The sequence below is a fragment of the Hyla sarda genome, chromosome 1 (genome assembly GCF_029499605.1).
Source record: "Hyla sarda isolate aHylSar1 chromosome 1, aHylSar1.hap1, whole genome shotgun sequence".
NCBI classification, from domain to species: domain Eukaryota; kingdom Metazoa; phylum Chordata; class Amphibia; order Anura; family Hylidae; genus Hyla; species Hyla sarda.
Window position 1 is genome coordinate 460,891,775 of NC_079189.1, and position 22,511 is coordinate 460,914,285.

Sequence of the window (22,511 nt, forward strand, 5' to 3'; positions counted from 1 at the left end):
AGTGATCAACCTAATCCATGTGACAGCCACGTAACAGCTATGGCTGCGTAGTTGCAGTCATGTGATCATGAGACCGGAAGGGAAGTAGTGAGCGGAAGATGCTGGTGTCTGAGGAGACGCGGTGTGAGTATAAATTGAATGGATGATTTACTATTATATGAAAGCCTGATGAAGTTATATTTTAACCTTTGAAACACGTTGCTATATTAAATGGATTCCTGAATCACTGGCTGTCCTGGCGCTGTGATTTGCTACCCATACCCGGCGCTGAACGATACAAGCTGTCTTGGAGGGGGTATCTTTGGTGAAAGGATCACCTAGATCCCCCATTGTGGAGTAAGTTTGTAATCGCTCCTTTTATCTATATATCTTAAGTCGTACTTCACTGAGCGCTGGTCAACTTTCTATCCCTTTTGTGTTTATACTATAAAATTAAAGATGGAGATTGCAGAGGGGGAAATAGATGACGAATCTCATATACAAGTTATATAATGGTCAGTTATATGGCTACTCTCTATGTACACACATAACAGCTCAACTCGAAACATTTGTTGAAAAGATTCATGTAAAAGATCAGATGCTTTGTTGGCAATACACGCTCTGGAAATCAAGTGTTTACTGTTAAATAGCCAGGCGTATATTGCTATCTGGTATAAAAAGATCTGTTTCCCAAGTATATTATGCAAAATATCAAAGCTCAAAATTAAAATTAATCTCATATACAGTATGTGTGTATGTACTGTAGAGCAGTGGTTCTCAACTTGGGGTACAAGTGCCCCTAGGGGTACTTAGCAGTTCTCCAGGGGGTACTTGAAAAAAAAAATCTGTAAAAAACTGAAGCAACCTACAAGAACTGACCCTGAATATTTTCTCAGATCTATCCCTGACTTAGATATAACAATGACCGTGACACAACTCACTGTCCATGTAAGTATACCAAATAAGAACCCTAATCTGCAATACTGACCCAAACACCTAACAAAGGAGGATGCAAGGACCCAGGGACAAAAACCAAAGTGCAAATACAATAGGATCAAACTGGAAGAAACAACAGTCACTACAACATAAAGAGAGCTGCACAATATTGAATTAAAATCCAAGTGGATTAGAAACAAACTAGAAACAAAATTAGGTTTCACAAAAGGTACTACAGAAATAGACAGAATACTGATTTCAGATAGCAGACAGAGCATAGACTATAATCTGCACCACACTGCAATGGAAAGGGATATTTTAAGCAGTTATCCAGGAATAGAAACTGTCTTCCTTCAAAAACATCACCACATCTATCCACAGGTTGTGTGTGTTGCAGCTCAGTTGCATTGAAGTGAATGGTGCCAAGCTGTAATACCATACACAGTTTGGGGATAAATGTGGCACCGTTTTTGATAGAAATCAGCTTTGTTTTTCTATTCCTGGATAGCCCCTTTAAAAAAAAAAATAAGTTAAACCAATCAGAAGCTCCAAATGAGAAGCAAGATCCCCTGAACAATTGATCAGCTGTGAGGCAGTTGGATAGCAATTGCCCCCAAACAATAGGAAGGAGAATTCAATATACAGTAGCAAAGTATCCTTTACAAAGCTTATTCCATTCCCATTATTAGTAGAGAGGTGTGCATGCTTGCATTGTTTGGCTCTTTACAGGTGCTCTAACTTGTAAGGGGCTGTTGACATGAGAATCTGACAATACATTGAGTCTATACTATGGCATACTGTCAGCGGGTCTACTGAATTTTATTGACATTATGTAGTCCGCTGGTGACCAAGTTAGTTCCACTTCCATACATTTTCAGGTAGACCATGCTTTTGATTATGGCAAAGTAAACATATAGGTGTATGTGTGGGGAAACACAGAGACGGTTAGTCACTAGTTGACAATGCTTGGTCAAATTGTGGTATGAACACACCTATTATTTTTATGGAGAATAGTTGGGCATATGCGATAAACCCTGTCATAATGATCAGTACCAAGCTGCGGCACCACACCTACGTGACAAGCATTTTTTTTGAGTAACATACAAGCTAACAATTATAAAGCTATAAAAGAAATACAATTTCCCCCTGTGAAACAAGGATAAGCAAGGAGTTCTTATAAAGTATTACACGGTTCTAACTTGGTCTGAAAAGGTAAAGCCAGCTACAGTATTTTATGTACAGTGGTGCAGGTATGGTCTCTTGGTCATACGGTCAGTCCTATCTCATTCTCATCTGTCTCCCAGAAATCTACAGTGGTCTAACCCTTAGACGACATGCAACATACATGTAAGTCGCCATGTCCTTGTACTTAACGCACAGTGATGTAAATGTAGGTCACGGGTTCCCACATTCACCACGTCACCCAACATGGTGATCAAAACAAGCCGGCAGCCGGAACCTCATGGATAATGCCAGACATCAATGATCACGCTGATGTCCAACATTAAAGCCTCAGTTGCCATAATTAATAATAGTCACTGTATCAAAAGTATCTGCAGGACTTGGGGGGACTCACTAGACCAGCTGCAGCCTTATGGAGGGGGGGTTCAAAGCGTCAAAATGGTGGCCGGAGGTCTCTTTACCTTCTCCATGCTGCTTTTCAGGAATCATCTGCATAGTCTGCCTTCTGGCAGGCTATACAAATGGATCACAGATAACACTGGCCAATGCATAGTACTAAACAGCGCCCCTTGAGAATGGATCATACTGAAACGTACGTAGGGGATACAGAGGACTCAATATGGATAAGAACTTTATATGAGAGCAATTTGTTTACATGCACTTAGCTAGATATGCTGTTTTGCACACCCTTAATAGAACTATTTAGTATAGCATCAGTATCTGTTATCCCAATTGGGGGGGTCTACTGTCTTGGCCGTAAATATTAGAACCCCTGACATTTTTCAAGAAAATGAAGTATTTCTCAAAGAAAAGGATTGCAGTAACACATGTTTTGAAATACACATGTTTATTACCTTTGTGTGTATTGGAACTAAACCAAAAAAGGAAAGGAAAAAAAGCTAATTGGACAAAATGTCACACCAAGCTCCAAAAATGGGCTGGACAAAATTATTGGCACCCTTAACTTAATATTTGGTTGCACACCCTTTGAAATAAATAACTGAAATCAGTCGCTTCCTGCAACCATCAATAAGCTTCTTACACCTCTCAGCCGGAATGTTGGACCACTCTTCCTTTGCAAACTGCTCCAGCTCTCTCTTATTGGAATGGCGCCTTTTCCCAAAAGCAATTTTAAGATCTCTCCTCAGGTGTTCAATGGGATTTAGATCTAGGCTCATTGCTGGCCACTTCAGAACTCTCCAGCACTTTATTGCCGTCCATTTCTGGGTGCTCTTTGGCGTATGTATGGGGTCATTGTCCTGCTGTAAGACCGAAGATCTCGGATGCAAACCCAGCTTTCTGACACTGGGCTGTACAGTGCGACCCAAAATCCGTCTGTAATCCTCAGATTTCATGATGCCTTGCACACATTCAAGGCACCCAGTGCCAGAGGTAGCAAAACAACCCCAAAACATCATTGAACCTCCACCATATTTCACTGTAGGTAGGTGTTCTTTTCTTTGTAGGCTACATTCCGTTTTCTGTAAACAGTAGAATGATGTGCTTTACCAAAAAGCTCTATCTTGGTCTCATCTGTCCACAAAACATTTTCCCAGAAGGATTTTGGCTTACTCAAGTTCATTTTGGCAAAATGTAGTCTTGCTTTTTTATGTCTATGTCAGCAGTGGGGTCCTCCAGGGTCTCCTGCCATAGTGTTTCATTTCATTTAAATGTTGACGGATAGTTTGCGCTGACACTGATGCTCCCTGAGCCTGCAGGACAGCTTGAATATCTTTGGAACTTGTTTGGGGCTGCTTATCCACCATCTGGACTATCCTGCGTTGACACCTTTCATCAATTTTTCTCTTCCATCCACGCCCAGGGAGGTTTTCTACAGTGCCATGGGTTGCAAACTTCTTGATAATGTTGCTCACTGTGGGCAAAGGCAAATCTAGATCTCTGGAGATGGACTTGAGAACCAAAATTGTGGAAAAATATCAACAATCTCAAGGTTACAAGTCCTCAGACAGTTCTCTTCTCCTCTTTCAGTTGTCCATGCTTAGTGTAGCACACACAGACACACAATGCAAAGACTAAATGAACTTCTCTCCTTTTTATCTGCTTTCAGGTGTGATTTTTTTTATATTGCCCATACCTGTTACTTGCCCCAGGTGAGTTTAAAGGAGCAACTCATGCTTCAAACAATCTCATTCATCCACAATTTTGATAGGGTGCCAATAATTTTGTCCAGACCATTTTTTGAGTTTGGTGTGACATTATGTCCAATTTTCTTTTTTTCCCTCCCTTTTTTGGTTTATTTACAATACACACAAAGGAAATAAACATGTGTATAGCAAAACATGTGTTACTGCAATCCTTTTCTGTGAGAAATGCAAAATTTTCTTGAAAAATGTCAGGGGTGCCAACATTTATGGCCACGACTGTATAAAGGCTGAATATAACCCAGTGAAATAAGTACTATTGTGTGTTATTGTGTGTTGGTACTATATAAGTGTCCAATATTGATTAATGTTGTTACTGAACATAAGTGCATAAATACATTCAACTTAAAGGGAACCAATCATCATATTTTACCCTATAACGCTGGCAAAGCGTTCTATATGGTAAAATCTGTATCCTCACCATCCCCAGGGGGACGCTCCTGCCCCCAGGGATGGTGAAGATATAAACGTATAAACTAGTCATCGCCGCTGCTCTAAGTAGTTCCCTCGGTGGGGAGCTCCTCTTACCAGGTCCCGTTACTGCATCAGGCAGACACGCCCCTCGGCTTGATTGTCGGGCCGCGTCATCGCTCTGTTCACTGAACAGACAGAGCAGAGCAATGACGCGGCCCGTCAATCACCCCGGGGATGGTGAGGATACAGATGTTACCCTATATAATACTTTGTCAAGCGTTATATAGGGTAAAATCTGATGATTGGTTCCCTTTAATCGTATAATGGTTTACGGAATGTTGGTCCTCTGTGTATTTTAGTTGGTTCCACATACTTCGATTGGTCATATACATATTTTTGAATACCGTATTTTGAATACTTAAAAAAAATTATTGATTTTAATTGAAGGAGAGTAGAGAACTAATTCAGAGGAGTTTTCTCCTATGTTTTTTCATAGACATTGCTAGCACCATGTAACTATACATGAGGATAGCTAACTCTTTGGCTTATAATTGGTGCAGAAGTGGTACTGATAAAAATGACAGATCACAACACAAAAAAAATAAGCCCTCATTCAGCCCTGTATATGGAACTGTAAGAAAGTTATAGGGGTCCAGAAGAGGAGAATTTTAGTCATTCTTTTGTAAAATAAGTTTGGCTTTCTTTAAAAGTATTACAATAGGAAAGTACGTAAACATGGCTATAGTTTTAATTGTGTTGACCAACAGAATAAAGAGAACATGTCAGTTTTAATAATGAAGTGCACTGTGTTAAAATGAACCCCTCCCCAAATGTTGCAAAATTGAATAAACAGGAAATGGACGACACAGAAAAAAATAGACATCTTTACAAAAGCATCCCGTAGACTGACAATTCCGCACTGACAAAAATTGTATATGAACAAAGAAAACAGGTAAGACTATAGACAAAAGAAAGAAAGGGCCACACTTTTAAAGGGGTATTCCACCGCTCAGCATTTGGAACAAAATGTTCCGAACATTTAGAGACGGTGCTGGGAGCTTGTGACGTCATAGCCCTGCCCCCTCATGACGTCACATCCCGCCCCCCTCAATGCAAGTCTATGGGAGGGCGCGTGACAAGATCCCGGCGCCGGCTCTAAGCGTTCGGAACATTTTGTTCCAAATGCTGAGCAGCGGAGTACCCCTTTAAGGCTCTCTCTAAAGTGGAGTAATTACTGGGTACTCGCAATATCCCAAAACCCCCTCGAGCAGGCTTATGCGCTCAGACTATTAACTTAAAACCCTTTTATTGAGCCTATTGTCAGTGGTTGTGGGATACCCTCTAGGGCAGTGGTTCTCAATCTTTTTCGTGACTGTACCTTAAAGGGTAAAAGTATGTCCACAGGTACCCCTCGCGTGGAACTTACGCGCGAGGGGTACCCGCGGACAAAATAAGTAATAAAATTACTTATTTTCATAATGGCGTGTGCTTACCTTTATACTAATGCAATACTTAATCCCCTTGTGCCATTATCAGATAATGGCAATATGGAATCAGAGGGAGGGTGGAATAATGGCACAATGGCATTAAGCTGGAGGGGGGAGGGAATAATTGCACAAGGGCATTAAGATTGAGGGGGGGGTAATTATTACCCCCCCCCCCCTCCATCTTAATGCCCTTGTGCCATTATTTCCCCCTCCCTCTGATCCCCTTTTGTCATTATCTCCACCCCCCCCCTCCATCTTACTGCACTTGTGCCATTATTTCTCTTCTCCCCCCCCCCCCCCAATCCCCTGGGCTAATATATAAATACAATAACATCCCTCCCTCCCATACACTTAGTTATAACTTTTCTACTATAATTTTTTTTTAAACATTACCCGGCCTGTTTGGGTATACAGCGAATCCCGTTCCCAGAGTCCCGTTCAGCAGGCCACACCAATGGGTGACATCCTCCTGTGCTGTGCTGCACCTCTGCGCAACATCAGGGGATGTCACACGTCTGCTTGGCAACCACGCAGTTCCTGTAAAGTAGCTGGCCAAAGCTACGGCGGCGGTAGTTTACAGAGAGCTGCCACAGTCTATCCCTGCACTGCACGGCCGGTATTTGTCAGCGAATTGGCATACCCCCCCCCCCCCCCCAACCTGTGGCGTACCCCTAGGTTGAGAACCCCTGCTCTAGGGTGTCCCATAAGACACAGCTTGACACTGCGGGACAGGGAGGAACCTACGCTGACAGGGTGTATCTACTAGGAGACTTTACTAATCTTATATTTAAGATTAGATTTAGAGCAAGTGATGAAGAAATGCAGGCTGTATCAGGAGAGCCATATCAAAAGGGGAAAAAGGATTAAGATGGTGGAGAAAAAAAAACATGTTTGCCACATCAACTAAAACAGGCAAACTAACGCAAGCCCAAACACATGAGCCCATACTATTTAATAATATCATATACTGCACTGTAAAAGCAAAAAACTATTCCTGGAGTGCTTTTTTTCCCCCATAGACAGGCGTCTCTGTTCCTCATTTCCTGTTCAGAGTGGAGAGAGGCTACAAAGAGTGTTACTCCAGAAAATCTGTCCTGCATGGTACAGGCAACCCATTTGGTTGACTGGGCACCATGTAATACTTTATTTCCTCTGTGATGGAGCTCTAGGGAAATTAAACACTTACTGTCAAAATTCCCCACAGATTACAGCATACTGCTGTAGGTCTCAAAAAGTAATTACAAATCTAATGTATTGTGCCACACTTTTGTGTCCCCCATAAAAGACATATACGGATGTAAAACAGACTATAGCGGCAAATATACTATGTTGAGGCTATTAAACCCTATGCGAATGCTGCAGTATATGCCAGCATACCTTTTGTGACAGCAGCATACACTCACAGCACATAGCTGAAGTGTAATGTGAACAGCCCCTAAGCAACACACTCAAAACAGCTTCATTTGTGGCTTAAATTGAGATAAATTAGTGCCAGCACAGTTGTTGCAGATTCTTGTCATTTCTAATCTATGATTCCACCACAATGAGTAAATAGATTTGGCTCCCCCTGAAAAAGTACATGTTTCTGAGCTCCTTAGCAGGCTGTTTTAGGATTGGTGCCAAATAACAAAACAAACATATTTCCATTAACTGAAAAGTTCCTTTCCCTAAATCCATTAAGGAGCCAAAAACCCTTCTGGCAACAGCTGCTGAAAAAATAATGTGCATACTAAGAGAATGGTGAGCGCAACCTGATGCGGAATACCAACGCTACTTTTACTGTAAATGGTACTAAGGCATGATCAGTCGAAGAGCAGTTATAATCTATTTACTTGCACTGGAATGGCTGCCCTCTGGTGTTAAACATGTCATAAAGTGAAATAGCACAGCATGTCAATCTATCTCATGTGAAATCCTTATGTTACGAAAGACCAATGGCAAAGGAAGAATATCCTAAGAATTAAATCTATAAGAAATGGACAACTTTGGATTAGTGGGATCTCGTTACTGCCCAGAAAAGCCCCTCCTGCAGGACAAAAATGCTGTATGTTGACGTCCCCCCCTTCCTCCCCAAAATGTGCAAATTCCTGTCTTCATACTTTTTGGTAACAAAAATCTGTTCTGGATAATTTATGCCCCCAATTTAGAAAAGTATTCTCTATAAAGAGATTCAAGTATTCTCTAAAAAGAAAATTGTAAACTTTACTCACCTTTTGTAGGGTGTAAAAAGTGAACAACGCTATACATGTCCTTATAGGGTCAAGACAGGCTCTCCTGCTAGAGAAACCCTAAAAATGACAAGAATTTCCACTCTAGGATCTTTAGATGACGAAACATATATTAGCCATAATTTACATTGAAGCTTATATTCGCACAAGGTTTATACATCTGTTATCCAGTGAAATGTATGGAAAGCAGATAGACTCTGCTGTTTCTCAGTGCTGAACAATATGTATGCATTGTGCAATGCACGGTATATTCATGGTTAGTAATGTCCATGGTGGAGTTATTATAGGAGGATACTGGAGATGCAATTCTAGAGATAAAACCATAAATCTCAGAATGTAATGTCTTCCCGTTCGCTTCCATCCTTCCTTCTTTCCAGTTGTGCCTCCAGCTGTAACCAGCAGAGACAGATCACTTATCATGTGCTCAGAGTGTGAAATGCTACAATGATGGTTAACACCAATACAAACTGTTCCTCTTCCTGATCTGCAAAGCTGTCATTCTGGGCTATAAATATCCTGGAAATACTCATTCAATGGGACCGTACCTGCTGACAGGATCAAGCACCTGGTGGTGTTGTGCAATCTGTTTCCTGCCAACCTGAAGCTCGTTCCTACACCCATTCATAGCCCTTGTTAACTGTTTATTGGCATGTTTATGGTTATTGTATAACATTGTTATAGCTCCCTTGGTTTCTGGGCGCTGTACATGTAAAAAGGGTTACAATATACAACAAAGACACATGTACAATGAATGTGAAACAGTAAATGACAGATTTATACATATGAAGAGAGGGTCCAGCCACCTACATGTTTAGAAATGTAACCCTTCCTCTATATAAACCCTTCGTTTTTGCTTGAGCTGTAAATGGTAGCATGTTATGCCTCCTGTGGTTGGCTTGCTGGTACTTTAGCTTAGATGTCAGGTTAGTGTGCAGCTCTATTTATCAGCTGGTTCTGGCATCTGTTTTAAAGGGGTACTCCGGTGGTTAATTTTTTTGACTATATGGCATCTTCTTTGTAAGTTTAGTTTTTTTGCAATATACATGTGTTATATGTTTTGGCAGCATGTATGTGTTTTTCTTACCTGTTTGTTGGGCAGGAAGTTCTGTAGTTCAGAGGGTTTTCTTTTACTGTTGTCCACAGTTCTGAGTCTGTTGTGGACAAGATGTCACAGCTTTTTTTCTTTTTTCTTAGCTGGATGAGATGAGGGGGCGTAGCTTATTCCTCTCATGCAGACAGAGTACACAGCTCCTCCCCTCCCCTCCCCGCTGCTCTTTATTCTAAGGACGCAGGTCTGCACAGGAGAAGGACCTCACTGATAAGTGTTATCTGAAGGGGAGGATGAGAAGGTGCACGGGCTGGGGATGTATGGACTGCAGGGGAATAAATCTCATACTGGGAATGATCTCTATGGGGGAGATTTATCAAAACCTGTGCAGAGGAAAACTTGCCCAGTTGCCCATAGCAACCAATCAGATTTCTTCTTTCATTTTTCACAGGCCTTCATAAAAATGAAAGCAGCAAGCTGATTGGTTGCTATGGGCAACTGGGCAAGTTTTCCTCTGCACAGGTTTTGATAAATCTCCCCCTATATGTGAAGGGGGGGGGACTCCTGACTGACACATGCTGGGAGTTGTAGTCCCCGTTGTGTGTGTGTGTGTGTGTGTGTGTGTGTGAGTGTGTATGCTAGTGTTTACAAACCAGTGTGCCTCCAGCTGTTGCAAAACTACAACTTCCAGCATGCCCTTACAGACTTTGGGCATGCTGGGAGTTGTAGATTTGCAACAGCTGGAGGTACACTGGTTGGGAAACACTGTTCTAGCCTGTTCGGCATACACATTATGTTACACCAGTGTTTCCCAACCAGTGTGCCTCCAGCTGTTGCAAAACTACAACTTCTAGCATGCCCAAAGGCTGTCAGGGCATGCTGGGAGTTGTAGTTTTGCAACACCTGGAGGCACCCTGGTTGGGAAACACTGGTGCATGCCCTACAGAGGTGTGATGAACTACAACCCCCAGGAGACTATAGAGGCAGCATTCTGGTGTTATACCACAGACAGAAGACTCCTGAATGACACATGCTGGGAGTTGTAGTCCCTTTTGTGTGTGTAAAACAGTGTATCCCAACCAAGGCTGATTATATTAGTCTGCTGTGTATAAGGGGGCTGACCTGGGAAAATAGTAGGATGGGTAAAGGGCGGAACCAACAAAAAAAAAAAAAAAAAAAAGGAGCCGCCCCAAACCAGCAAGGCATGTGGCATGCTGGGATTTGTAGTTTTCAGCACAGCAAGAAACAGGCAATAGAAGCAAAGATAGGAAAACAAAGTGGGGGATAAAAAGACAACAAAGAACGGAACTAGAGTAGGTTAAACAACAAGAATAGAAATGAAACAAAACAAATAGGGTAAGTCACAAACGGAAAAACACGTTGACCACCGGAGTACCCCTTTAAAGGAAATCTGCCAGCTATACATCATGGTCAGAGCTGCAGACATGGGCAGATAACTAAAGAGGAGATATAAAAAAATTATATCTGTCTATTAGCAGATGTCTGTTTGCAAACTTATAAAATCATATTTCCTTCTAAGCTCAGATGTCAAAAAGGCAGGCAGAGCTGCAGCATGCATGCCTCCTTCCTCCCCCATGCCTCACTGCTCTGCACAATTGATGAGCAAGGCTCAGTGCTGGAAGCCAAACCATGCGTATCAATCATGCTGCAGCTCCGCACCACTACGATTCTTGAACTTAGAAGGAAAGCATGACTTTATAAAACTTTGCAAACCACCGTTAGCAAATAGAAAGGTATTTGTATTATCTCCCTATCAGCAGCCCTGAGTATGGTATAGAGAAGACAGATTCCCGTTAACCCTACTATTATTGCATCAAGCCTGTATGTAAAGAGATTATTTTGTGCCTACGACAATTCTCCAATAGTTTCTACCAAAAAAAATCACAGCTATTACCAGTGAGGAAATGTGATCACAACAGCTCATGGTGTGGCAGACATCAAGATTATTTCCAAAGTAACAGTACCCAGAAGGCTGGTGGGTCCACCAGATTTTCCACCTCTTGTGTGGAGATGCATTAGATAGACCATACATACCTTTAAAGATCTTTTAGATCTTTTTTTTTATTTTTTATTGATGGCCTATCCTTAAAATAGGCTGTCAATATTTGGGCACTTAGGGTCTGATACCTGTTATCTCTGTTCATCAGCTGTTGCAAGACCCACAGCATCTGCATATGTAGAGAGGGATGCTCCAGAAGAAAAGTTGCTGAGTTGCCAGTAGCAACCAATTAGATTGCTTGTTTCATTTTTGAAAAGGCCTCTGAAAAATGAAAGAAGTGATCGGATTGGTTGCTATGGGCAACTATGCTATGGACAGGTTTTGATAAATCTCTCGCTAAATATTTGCATCAGCTGACTGAGCCTGGTACTTTATGTAGCTCAGTCTCATTCACTTGAATGGAACAGAATTGCAATACCAGGCACAGCTGCAATAAAATGTATCACGCTGTGTCTGGTACACAATAAAGAGGCTGTACTGCCCCGGTTTCATCCCATGTTCCAATATCATACTGGTAGATGAAGGTTACTCTCACACAATGGAAGTCTGCTGTATATAGGGATGCAAACCCACAGATAAATATGCAATAGTGGCAAATCAGTGCCAAGAATGGTGTGGATATAAAAAAAACAATATTGCACCACCCCTTGAAACAGCAGAGAAATGTAAGCGAATATACACTATAGAGCATCTAGTTAAAACAGCACTGGATGACTGATTCCAACACTTCTTTAAGGACAGATTCAGAAGGATGAGTCCTGCTCCAATTGTGACCTCATTTTTCAGACCATATAATTCACAATCCAACAGAAAAGTATCATATGTCAGCAGGTGATTCTGCATTCAGTGTGTAGGGTATAACTGCTGCAGAAATCCCAATCTACCTCGGAATTAGAGCGTTTCACATTCATTAACAAGGATCTTCAAAGTGGTTTCCGCATCATAAATGGGTCACAGAACATTTGTGCCTTATGGCAGAACACGACTGGACGCTTCACTAATAGCACATTCTTTATTAAAAGCGGAGCTGTGTATTGTCTCCATGATACGCACACACTGTGCCGTCCCTCAGCTCCTGACCCTTGCCTTCCTCTCTTACTGTATCACTTGTCCCCTTTAATCCACCGTCTCATTAAACGAAAACATCTTGTGTGACATGAATTCAGATTTTGGCGATGAGCGCATGAGAATTCACAGCTCCCCGCACTTAGAGGAGGCTCACCCTAGGTCCCTCTTTAAGTGAATCTCTCTCTTCGCAGACATCAGATCCTCGGAATTAACTCATTTGTTGCTATTATGGACTATAAGGAAAGCTTCCTCAAATAACGGATTGTTATTAATGTATTGCTAAAACATTTAAACCCTTTTATACAAGAACTAAACACAAAATCAGGTCATCATATTCGTTTTTTCATGTTTTTCTTTAGGCTGTGTTCAAACCACACCACGTGAACCCAACTTTAGAACACAACTTAAAACCCCCAGCATTTATGGTTTTGAAGTTTGTTTTGGATCCCAATCTAAAGGGAATGTAGAATAGATTAAACTGATCCACTCGGGCCTATTATATCATGTACTTAAAGAAGTTCTCCAGCACCCAATCTCATTGACTCAATCTGACTTGAGAGATGCTGCTGAATGCCAGATGGGACAATTGCCATGGCAGCCATCCAATGCCCAGCAAGTATAATGCACATGTCCTATTATTTAGAATAGGACATGTGCATGACACACGCTGGGCATCAAGACAGTTGCCCCAGCAAAGATTCTGCCAAGCGCACAACAGCGTCTTTCTACACCGGATGTCAGACTGGAACAAAGAATGTACTGGTAGGCATCATCAGACACCAGTCTATTATTTCCTTCTTAATTTTTTTTTTTTTTGGGGGGGGGGGGGTTGTCTATAGACATATATGGAGAATTTAATAAATATATAGATGCATCCATATCTGAACTGTGCTTTATCAGCCTGTCATCAGTACTGCGTGGTCTTTAAACATTAACTTCCTTCCTAGAAGAGAGCCCATCAGTGTTGGAGATCTGTCATTCTGGTGCATTACTGATGTGCACAGTTACAAATAAGCTCATGATAAAACGGTTCTAAGCCCTCATTCACACTTCAGTATTTGACTAGTTATTGTCATCCATTTCTTAAGCCAAAATCAGGAGCAGTTTCTAAACATAGAAAATATATCATGGAGATATACAATTTTTTTCAATCCTCTCCTGATTTAAAGTTATCTGCTGCCCCTGAGGTCTACAGATCAATGTGTTGAGTGATCGTTCCATCACAACCGATAGTAAATGAAGAGGAACACACATGATGCATACAGGGGAAACTCGAAAAATTACAAAACTATTGTGCAAAAGTTCATTTACTTCAGTAATGCAACTTGTCTGCGGAAGGAAGCATGAAGAGCTCCAAAATCTCCTGGTAGACGGATGCATTGACCCTGGACTTAATGAAGCACAGTGACCAACCCCAGCAGATGACAGGGCTCCCCAAATCATATAATATATTTTGGATTTAGGGTTTTCATGAGCTGTAACCATAATCATAACAATTATGACAAATCACGGCTTGAACTATCTTACTTTGCATGTAATGAGTCTCTCCCATACATTAGTTTCCCCTCTTAACCCCTTAAGGACCGGAGGTTTTTCCGTTTTTGCATTTTCGTTTTTTGCTCCTTGCCTTTAAAAAATCATAACTCTTTCAAATTTACACCTAAAAATCCATATGATGGCTTATTTTTTGCGCCACCAATTCTACTTTGTAATGACGTCAGTCATTTTGCCCAAAAATCTATGGTGAAGCGGGAAAAAAAATCATTGTGCGACAAAATTGAAAAAAAAACGCTGTTTTGTAACTTTTGGGGGCTTCCGTTTCTACGTAGTACATTTTTCGGTAAAAATGACACCTGATATGTATTATGTAGGTCCATACGATTAAAATGATACCCTACTTATATAGGTTTGATTTTGTCGGACTTCTGGAAAAAATCATAACTACATGCAGGAAAATTAATACGTTTAAAATTGTCATCTTCTGACCCCTATAACTTTTTTATTTTTCCATGTATGGGGCGGTATGAGCGCTCATTTTTTGCGCCGTGATCTGAAGTTTTTAAGGGTACCATTTTTGTATTGATAGGACTTATTGATCACTTTTTATTCATTTTTAAATGATATAAAAAGTGACCAAAAATGCACTATTTTGGACTTTGGAATTTTTTTGCGCGCACGCCATTGACCGAGCGGTTTAATTAATGATATATTTTTATAATTCGGACATTTCCGCACGCGGTGATACCACATATGTTTATTTTTATTTTTATTTACACTGTGTTTTTTTTATTATTGGAAAAGGGGGGTGATTCAAACTTTTAATAGGGGAGGAGTTAAATGATCTTTATTCACTTTTTTTTTTCACTTTTTTTTTGCAGTGTTATAGGTCCCATAGGGACCTATAACACTGCACACACTGATCTTCTATGTTGATCACTGGTTTCTCATAAGAAACCAGTGATCAACGATTCTGCCGGATGACTGCTCATGCCTGGATCTCAGGCACTGAGCAGTCATTCGGCGATCGGACAGCGAGGAGGCAGGAAGGGGCCCTCCCGCTGTCCTGTCAGCTGTTCGGGATGCCGCGATTAGCCGCGGCTATCCCGAACAGCCCGACTGAGCTAGCCGGGAACTTTCACTTTCACTTTTAGCCGCGCGGCTCAGCTTTGAGCGCGCGGCTAAAGGGTTAATAGCGCGCGGCGCCGCGATCGGCGCTGCGCGCTATTAGAGGCGGGTCCCGGCTTCACTATGACGCCGGGCCCGCCATGATATGACGCGGGGTTACTGTGTAACCCCGCGTTATATCAGAAGAGCAGGACCAAGGACGTACCGGTACGTCCTTGGTCCTTAAGGGGTTAAAGGGGTATTCCAGGAAGAAATATATATTTTTTTTTTTTTTTTTTTTTTTTTTTAAGATCAACTGGCTCAAGAAAGTTAAACAGATTTGTAAATTACTTGTATTAAAAAAATCTTAATCTTTCCAATAATTATCAGCTGCTGAAGTTGAGTTGTTCTTTTCTGTCTAAGTCCTCTCTGATGACGCGTGTCTCGGGAGCTGTCCAGCGTATAAGCAAATTCCCATAGCAAACCTATTCTGCTCTGTGCAGTTCCTATGGGAATTTGCTTCTACTCTGGACAGCTCCCAAGACACGTCATCAGAGAGCACTTAGACAGAAAAGAACAATTCAACTTCAGCAGCTCATAAGTACTGAAAGGATTAAGATTTTTTAATAGAAGTCATTTACAAATCTGTTTAACTTTCTGAAGTCAGTTGATATATATAAAAAAAGTTTTTTCCACGATAACCCCTATAACTCCTTAACGACGGAGGACGTACATTTACGTCCTGGTGAGGTGGTACTTAACGCACATTTACGTCCTAAGCATAACCGCATGCATCAGAGTGATGCCGGATCATGCGCGGCAGGTCCCGGCTGCTGATCGCAGCCAGGGATCCACCCGTAATGGCAGACATCCGCGATGTCCCCAATAAAAACGTAAATTGTCCCATTTTCCCTATTTCACCCCCAAAAAGTGTTAAAAAAAATATTTTATACACATATTTGGTATCGCCGCGTGCGTAAATATCTGAACTATTAAAATAAAATGTTAATAATACCGTACGGTGAACGGCGTCAACGTAAAAATAAAAAAAAAGTCTAAAATAGATGCTTTTTTATAACATTTTATTCCCAAAAAATTAATTTAAAAAAGTATTAAAAGTTTTATATAAGCAAATATGGTATCAATAAAAAGTACAGATCACGGCGCAAAAAATTAGCGCTCATACCGCCGCTTATACGGAAAAATGAAAAAAGTTATAGGTCTTCAAAATAGAGGGATCTTAAACGTACTAATTTGGTAAAAAAGTTTGCGATTTTTTTTTAAGCACAACAGTAATAGAAAAGTATTTTATCATGGGTATCATTTTAATCGTATTGACCCAAAGAATAAAGAACACGTCATTTTTACCGTAAATTACCATACATTTTATGGTAAAGTGAGTGATGGCATTACAACAAACAACTGGTCGTGCAAAAAACAAGCCCTCATACTAGTCTGTGGATGAAAATATAAAAGTTATGATTTTTTGAAGGCGAGGAGGAAAAAACGAAAACGTAAAAATTAAATTGTCTGCGTCCTTAAGGCCCAAATGGGCTGTGTCCTTAAGGGGTTAGGTAGCATTACTGAAAGAAATTAACTTTTGCACAATATTCTAATTTTTGGAGTTTCACCTGTATCAGGAACGTCTTACACGTTTTGGTAACATCTATTTTTCTTTGAAACTTCTTATCCATTCTGAAGAAAAAGATAACGCCAACTGAAAGAAAACCTAAAATATATATCTTACAGCCTGTGATATTTTCCTTTTATCAAGAACACAACTTGAGGGAGCCCTTCTTTTCACTCAGGACATGTGAAAATCCACCCCAAGGCCGTAACACAGATTACCAGTGCGGATTATATCACAGATTTTTATTGCGTCTCTAAAGTCAATGGAGAAATTCAACAACAAATTCACAGCAAACCTGTGACAGAATGACTATGGTGCGGATTCTAAATTATGCTATCCATGGGGGAGATTCACCGAGACCTACCAATCAAATTGCTTCTTTTATTATCCAAAGGCCTTCAAAAATGAAAGCAGCCATCTGGTTGCTATGGGCAACTGGTTGACTTTTTCTATGCACACAATATGATGACTCTCCCCCCACTTTTGCGAAATCTGAACTAACTTTAAAATTCTATACAATTCTGTGGTATAAAAGTCCACTACAGACATAGGCCCTCATTTACTATTCTAAACCCGACTTGTTTTGTCGGGTTTTTTTGGCGCATCTTTGTCTGCGACATGTTGCAGACATCGTGCACCAGTCTGCGACACGATGCGACATTTTTTCCCGACGGACCCGATGTGGATTCTCCCAAACCCGAAAAAGGGGCGTAACCCGACATTTCTTAGCTTTCCCACGTATTTATAAAGGTTTCCAACCCGAATTTGTTGAATTGTTGTGGATTTTTTCCCGACAGCTCAGAGGAGTTGGAAACCAAAACCAACAAAACCCACGTGCGACAAACAGGATGCGACATAATAATAAATACCAGGGGAAAAAAGCAGTCGGGTAAGAAAGCAACATAGACTTACAACCCGATTTTCTAAGTAAATGAGGGCCATAATGTAGAAAGTTCATCCTGCCTGAATCCACCCAAACAATGTCATTCAAAGGGGGATTCCAAGAAAAACAGATAACCATCTACCCCTCTGTGTATTAAAACACGCAGACATACTTCCCTCCCATGCCGTTCCTGCTGTCCGATCCCTACTGTGCTCCTGTTCTACCCGCTTCTTACTCGGTCAATCATTAGCCTGTCATTGGAGGAGGTGGGGAAGGCAAGTATGCCAGCCATTATTGTTCTAATGCACAGGAAGAAAGACCATTAAGCAGGTAGTCCGGTAAAAGGTTGTTTTTGTTTCTTATAAATGTGCACAGGCTGCCTTATAAAAGGAAAAAAAACTGTACTCAACTTTCTGGTTCCTGCACAGCCCCCATTATCACGGTGCACAGTCTCTACCTTGAAGCATGAGAACATTTAAAATACACTTTTGTCATTAACAAAGGGGGAGATTTATCAAAACCTGTGCAGAGGAAGAGTGGTGCAGTTGTCCATAGCAACCAATCAGATCGCTTCTATCATTTTTATAAAGGCCGCTGAAAAATAAAAGAAACAATCTGATTTGTTGCTATGGGCAACTGTACCCCTCTTTCTCTGCACAGGTTTTGATAAATCTCCCCATAGCTCTTTAACTATTGAGTATTCCTGGAGAAGCTCTTTCACTAAATATATGCTGTATGAATTAATTCACTACAAGCTACAAACCATATTTACAGATCAAGCCACTAAACAATATGACAATGAACGCTAGAGAAATTAACAAGAGGGTTATCAATAATCCAGTCACTGCTGTAAAAAAGAACAGGGGCTCATTCCTCCCTTTCTAGTGATCAGGGGGATGGAGGATCCAGTAGTGGGCACCAAGCTATCAGACCGTGGAGAGGTGATAAATAGCCATTGCGGGGAAAAGCCCTTTAAAAGGGGAACTCCAGTGGAAACAAGTGGAAAACAAATATTTTCAAATCAACTGGTGTCAGAAAGTTAAAAGAGATTTGTAAATTACTTCTATTGCAAAATCTGAAGCCTTTCAGTACTTATCAGCTGCTTTATGCTCCAGAGAAAATTGTGAATTTCTTTCCAGTCTGACAACAGTACTCTCTGCTGACACCTCTGTCCCTGTCAGGAACTGTCCGGATTAGAAGCATATTCCCATGGAAAACCTCTCCTACTCTGGACAGTTCCTGACATGGACAGAGGGGTCAGCAGAGAGCACTGTTGTCAGATTGGAAAGACCGTCACAAATTTCTCTGTATTATACAGCAGCTGATAAGTACTGGAAGGGTTAAGATTTTTAAATAGAAGTAATTTACAAATCTGTTTCACTTTCTGGCGCCAGTTGATCTGAAAAAAAAAAAATTCCACCCGAGTTCCCCTTTAAGACATTACACTAAATGTAGAGATAGAGGTATTTCTGAATGAAGTAAATGTTAACACTTTAGCAGGCAGCCGAAATCTGACATATGCTTCAGTAGCTGGAAGACAAGCATTTGAGAACAAATAGAAATTCAGCCCACACAATACACACAGCCTCCCACACCGACTCTTATTCCAAGCACAAGGTAAGCAAGCCAGGCAAAGGAAAGGGGGCGACTTAAAGGGATACTAACCGAAACAAAACACTGAATAATTACCCACTCTCCTGAAAGAAACTAGGCGTAACAAATACAAAAAACACTATCTACTCCTAATTCCATGCATTTTGGTAGAAGGGAAACAGAGATGGAGCTTGGCTTTTCGGTTCCGTTGGATCAGAAGAGGAAGCTTTCAGATGTAGCAAACTGCTTCCCAGCCAGAAAGTTGTCTGATCAAAAAGGATGTCTTCTAAAACACATTGGCATTTTTATTTTCACCCAATAGATTGTAATACAGGCAGAAGAGGATAATCTATTAGGGGGATGCAAATATGATAATCCAATGTTTTATGTTCTATTTAAAGACTACAGCAACTCAGGGCTCAAGTCCTGTAGGAACATGTGGGAACTGAATTCCTGCACTTTTTCCACAGCAGGAACACTGTTCCCATTAGCAGGAGTTCTGCAGGACCAGCCCTTGACTGAAAATCATGGGTGAGTTCCAAGGACATGACTCCTGCAGCAACGGACTATATCCAGACATACCATACCCCTATTGCATATAACTAGAATACCCCATCACTTTCTGAGTGATGGAGATCTGACTGCCAAGGACCCATGATTCTATGAATAAAGAAGTTACAGCGCTGTTCAAGTTCTGCAGTTCTTGTTTTCTTTTTAACGTAAATTCACACTAGGCGCATGAAGTCAAATGCATATATTTGCTATACAAATAAACATGCTGTGGATCGTAAAATGCATACTGCAGGTCAAATTCAGTCCTGAAAATATCTGCAGTATGTAAATAAGGTTTAAAAAATACAAAATAACATGGGAATAAAAAGATTGTTGGAGTCAATAACTATAAGGTTCAAGTCAATAACGCACCAGAACCGAAACATGGTGAATTACTCATTACGATCAAATCGGAAAAACACATTATGATCAAATCGGAAAATGATCAAATCGGAAAAACACATTATGATCAAATCGGAAAAACAACAAGCACTAACACAACATCTACTCATCCCCGTGATATGCTACTTGGGACAAAGACACAACAACCATGATATTCACAGGAATGTTTAACCTACGTATATGTTAAGAAGGCGGAAATTCCTGAATATATATATATATATATATATATATTATATATATACACACACACACACACACACACATACAGAATAACTATAATCATACATTACATTTTCATAGGCTCAAGTAATTATACTGAATTATTGACACTGCTGACCTATTGAACCAAGGTTGGAGAGTTCCAGCCCACAATGCCTTAAAGGGGTACTCCGGTGAAAACCTTTTTTCTTTTAAATCAACTGGTGGCAGGAAAGTTAAACATATTTGTAAATTACTTCTGTTAAAAAATCTTAATCCTTCCAGTACTTATTAGCTGCTGAATGCTACAGAGGAAATTCCTTTCTTTTTGGAACACTGATGACATCACGAACACAGTGCTCTCTGCTGACATCTCTGTCCATTTTAGCAACCATGCTGGGGACTTGGGTTCAAGTCCCACTAAGGACAACAATAAATAAAGCGTAATTATTATTATAATAACATCAGCAGAGAGCACTGTGTTCGTGACGTCATCAGAGAGCATTCCAAAAAGAAAAGAATTTCCTCTGTAGTATTCAGCAGCTAATAAGTACAGGAAGGATTAAGATTTTTTTAACAGAAGTAATTTAAAAATATGTTTAACTTTCTGCCACCAGTTGATTTAAAAGAAAAAAAAAGGTTTTCACCGGAGTACCCTTAGTGACACCTTGGGTCTAATACAGTAGTGATGCAGTTCTTCCATACATATAGGCTATGTTTTTTAACATGTATTTTAAATCCATATTTATTATGACACATATTACTCATCGGTTTAAAAAAATAAAAAAATAAAAAAAGTGTGTAATACTCATCCCACTGTGAGCATTTTTCAGGCATAGATTTTAAATCCCCATTTTGGAAAGAAATAACTGACCTACCCCCTTGTGGGCCTACTGTATTAAACATCTATATAAAAAATACCGTAGTCTTACATTGGCATTTTACATTGGCATTGGAGGTGATTTTTTATGACTCGATAACTTTTTTTAAAGCCAATGTATTTTTCAGCGCCCACTGTAAAAATGCTGCCAATATGTCCTGATCTATTCTCTACATTTACAGCATTATTCTCCGGAATGTTCACTGGCCCTTCTCTCCTCTGCTCCAGGCACTGCATGAGAGATTTATTAGGATAGTTAGGCCCCTTTCACACTACAGGTATTCTCCCTGCTTTTTTACTTCCGTTATTTTACAATAATGGATGAAAAAACTCAGATGCAATAACTGAAGATAACTGATGACCATCATCCGTTATTTTTAATGTTTATTTTTTTCTTAAAAAACTCGATGTTCATCCATTATCATCCGTTATTACCAGTTACATCCGTTTTTTCTTTTTTATCAGGTCTTTTAACCCTTTTTCGTAAAGATGTACTGAGCATGCTCAGTAGAAAAAACAGATGTTAAAAAAACCTGACAATAACTGATAACAGATGTTTTTTGGGAATATCTGGTTCCCATAGACTTCAATGTTAAATTTTAACGTCCAGTTTTTCACCATTTTTTTTTTGCTGGACCAAAAATTAGTGCATGCACAGTGTTTCTTACCAGCAAAAGTAACTGACATTAGTAAAAACTGAGATGCCTGATGCAAAAGGATGTTCAAAAAATCCCATTGACATGAAAGGGATTTTTTGACGGCCGTTTTCAGGACTTTTTGCCAGAAGTAATAACGGAGGTTTCATACAGGATGATACCTGTAGTGTGAAAGGATCCTTACCAAGATTTAGGAGGAGGTATTACCTTTTATTGCTGCCCAACACTCCACTTCTGCTCTATGCTCATCTTTTAACTAAAATTTACGAGATGAGAGGGGCAGGTAACAAATGGTGAACATGTCTGCATGTGATGTCCAATATCTGTGCTATGTTGAAGGACATTGTGCGGCTATTGAACATCACATGTAGGCATGGTTTCACCATATGCGCTGATCAGGATTAGGTACCCGCCTCCGCTTCAAAGACAAGCACAGGGCAGAAATGGAGTGTCGGGGGGCCAAAAAAGGTAATACCAGACCCCGGACAATAGTTAGAGCCAGCAAGGAAATGCACGCAACCGAGTACTACTACTCCCCACTATCTCATTCTCACTGAACACTTCCTCTTTGGCATGTCGAAAGTTTTCT

General features: G+C 40.5%; 1 protein-coding gene across 5 annotated transcripts in view; it reads right to left on the reverse strand.

The window, feature by feature from the left end:
* CAMKK2 (calcium/calmodulin dependent protein kinase kinase 2) overlaps window positions 1–22,511 on the reverse strand; it is a 102,926-nt gene that overhangs the window by 74,410 nt on the left and 6,005 nt on the right. Inside the window, exon 1 of one of the 5 annotated variants that reach the window (XM_056534616.1) lies at window positions 8,371–8,664. The exons of the other annotated variants lie outside the window; for them this stretch is intronic. The gene's annotated coding sequence lies outside the window, so the exon portion shown is untranslated. Of the gene's footprint in view, window positions 1–8,370; window positions 8,665–22,511 lie in introns of those variants that run through there. 5 annotated transcript variants of the gene reach the window in all.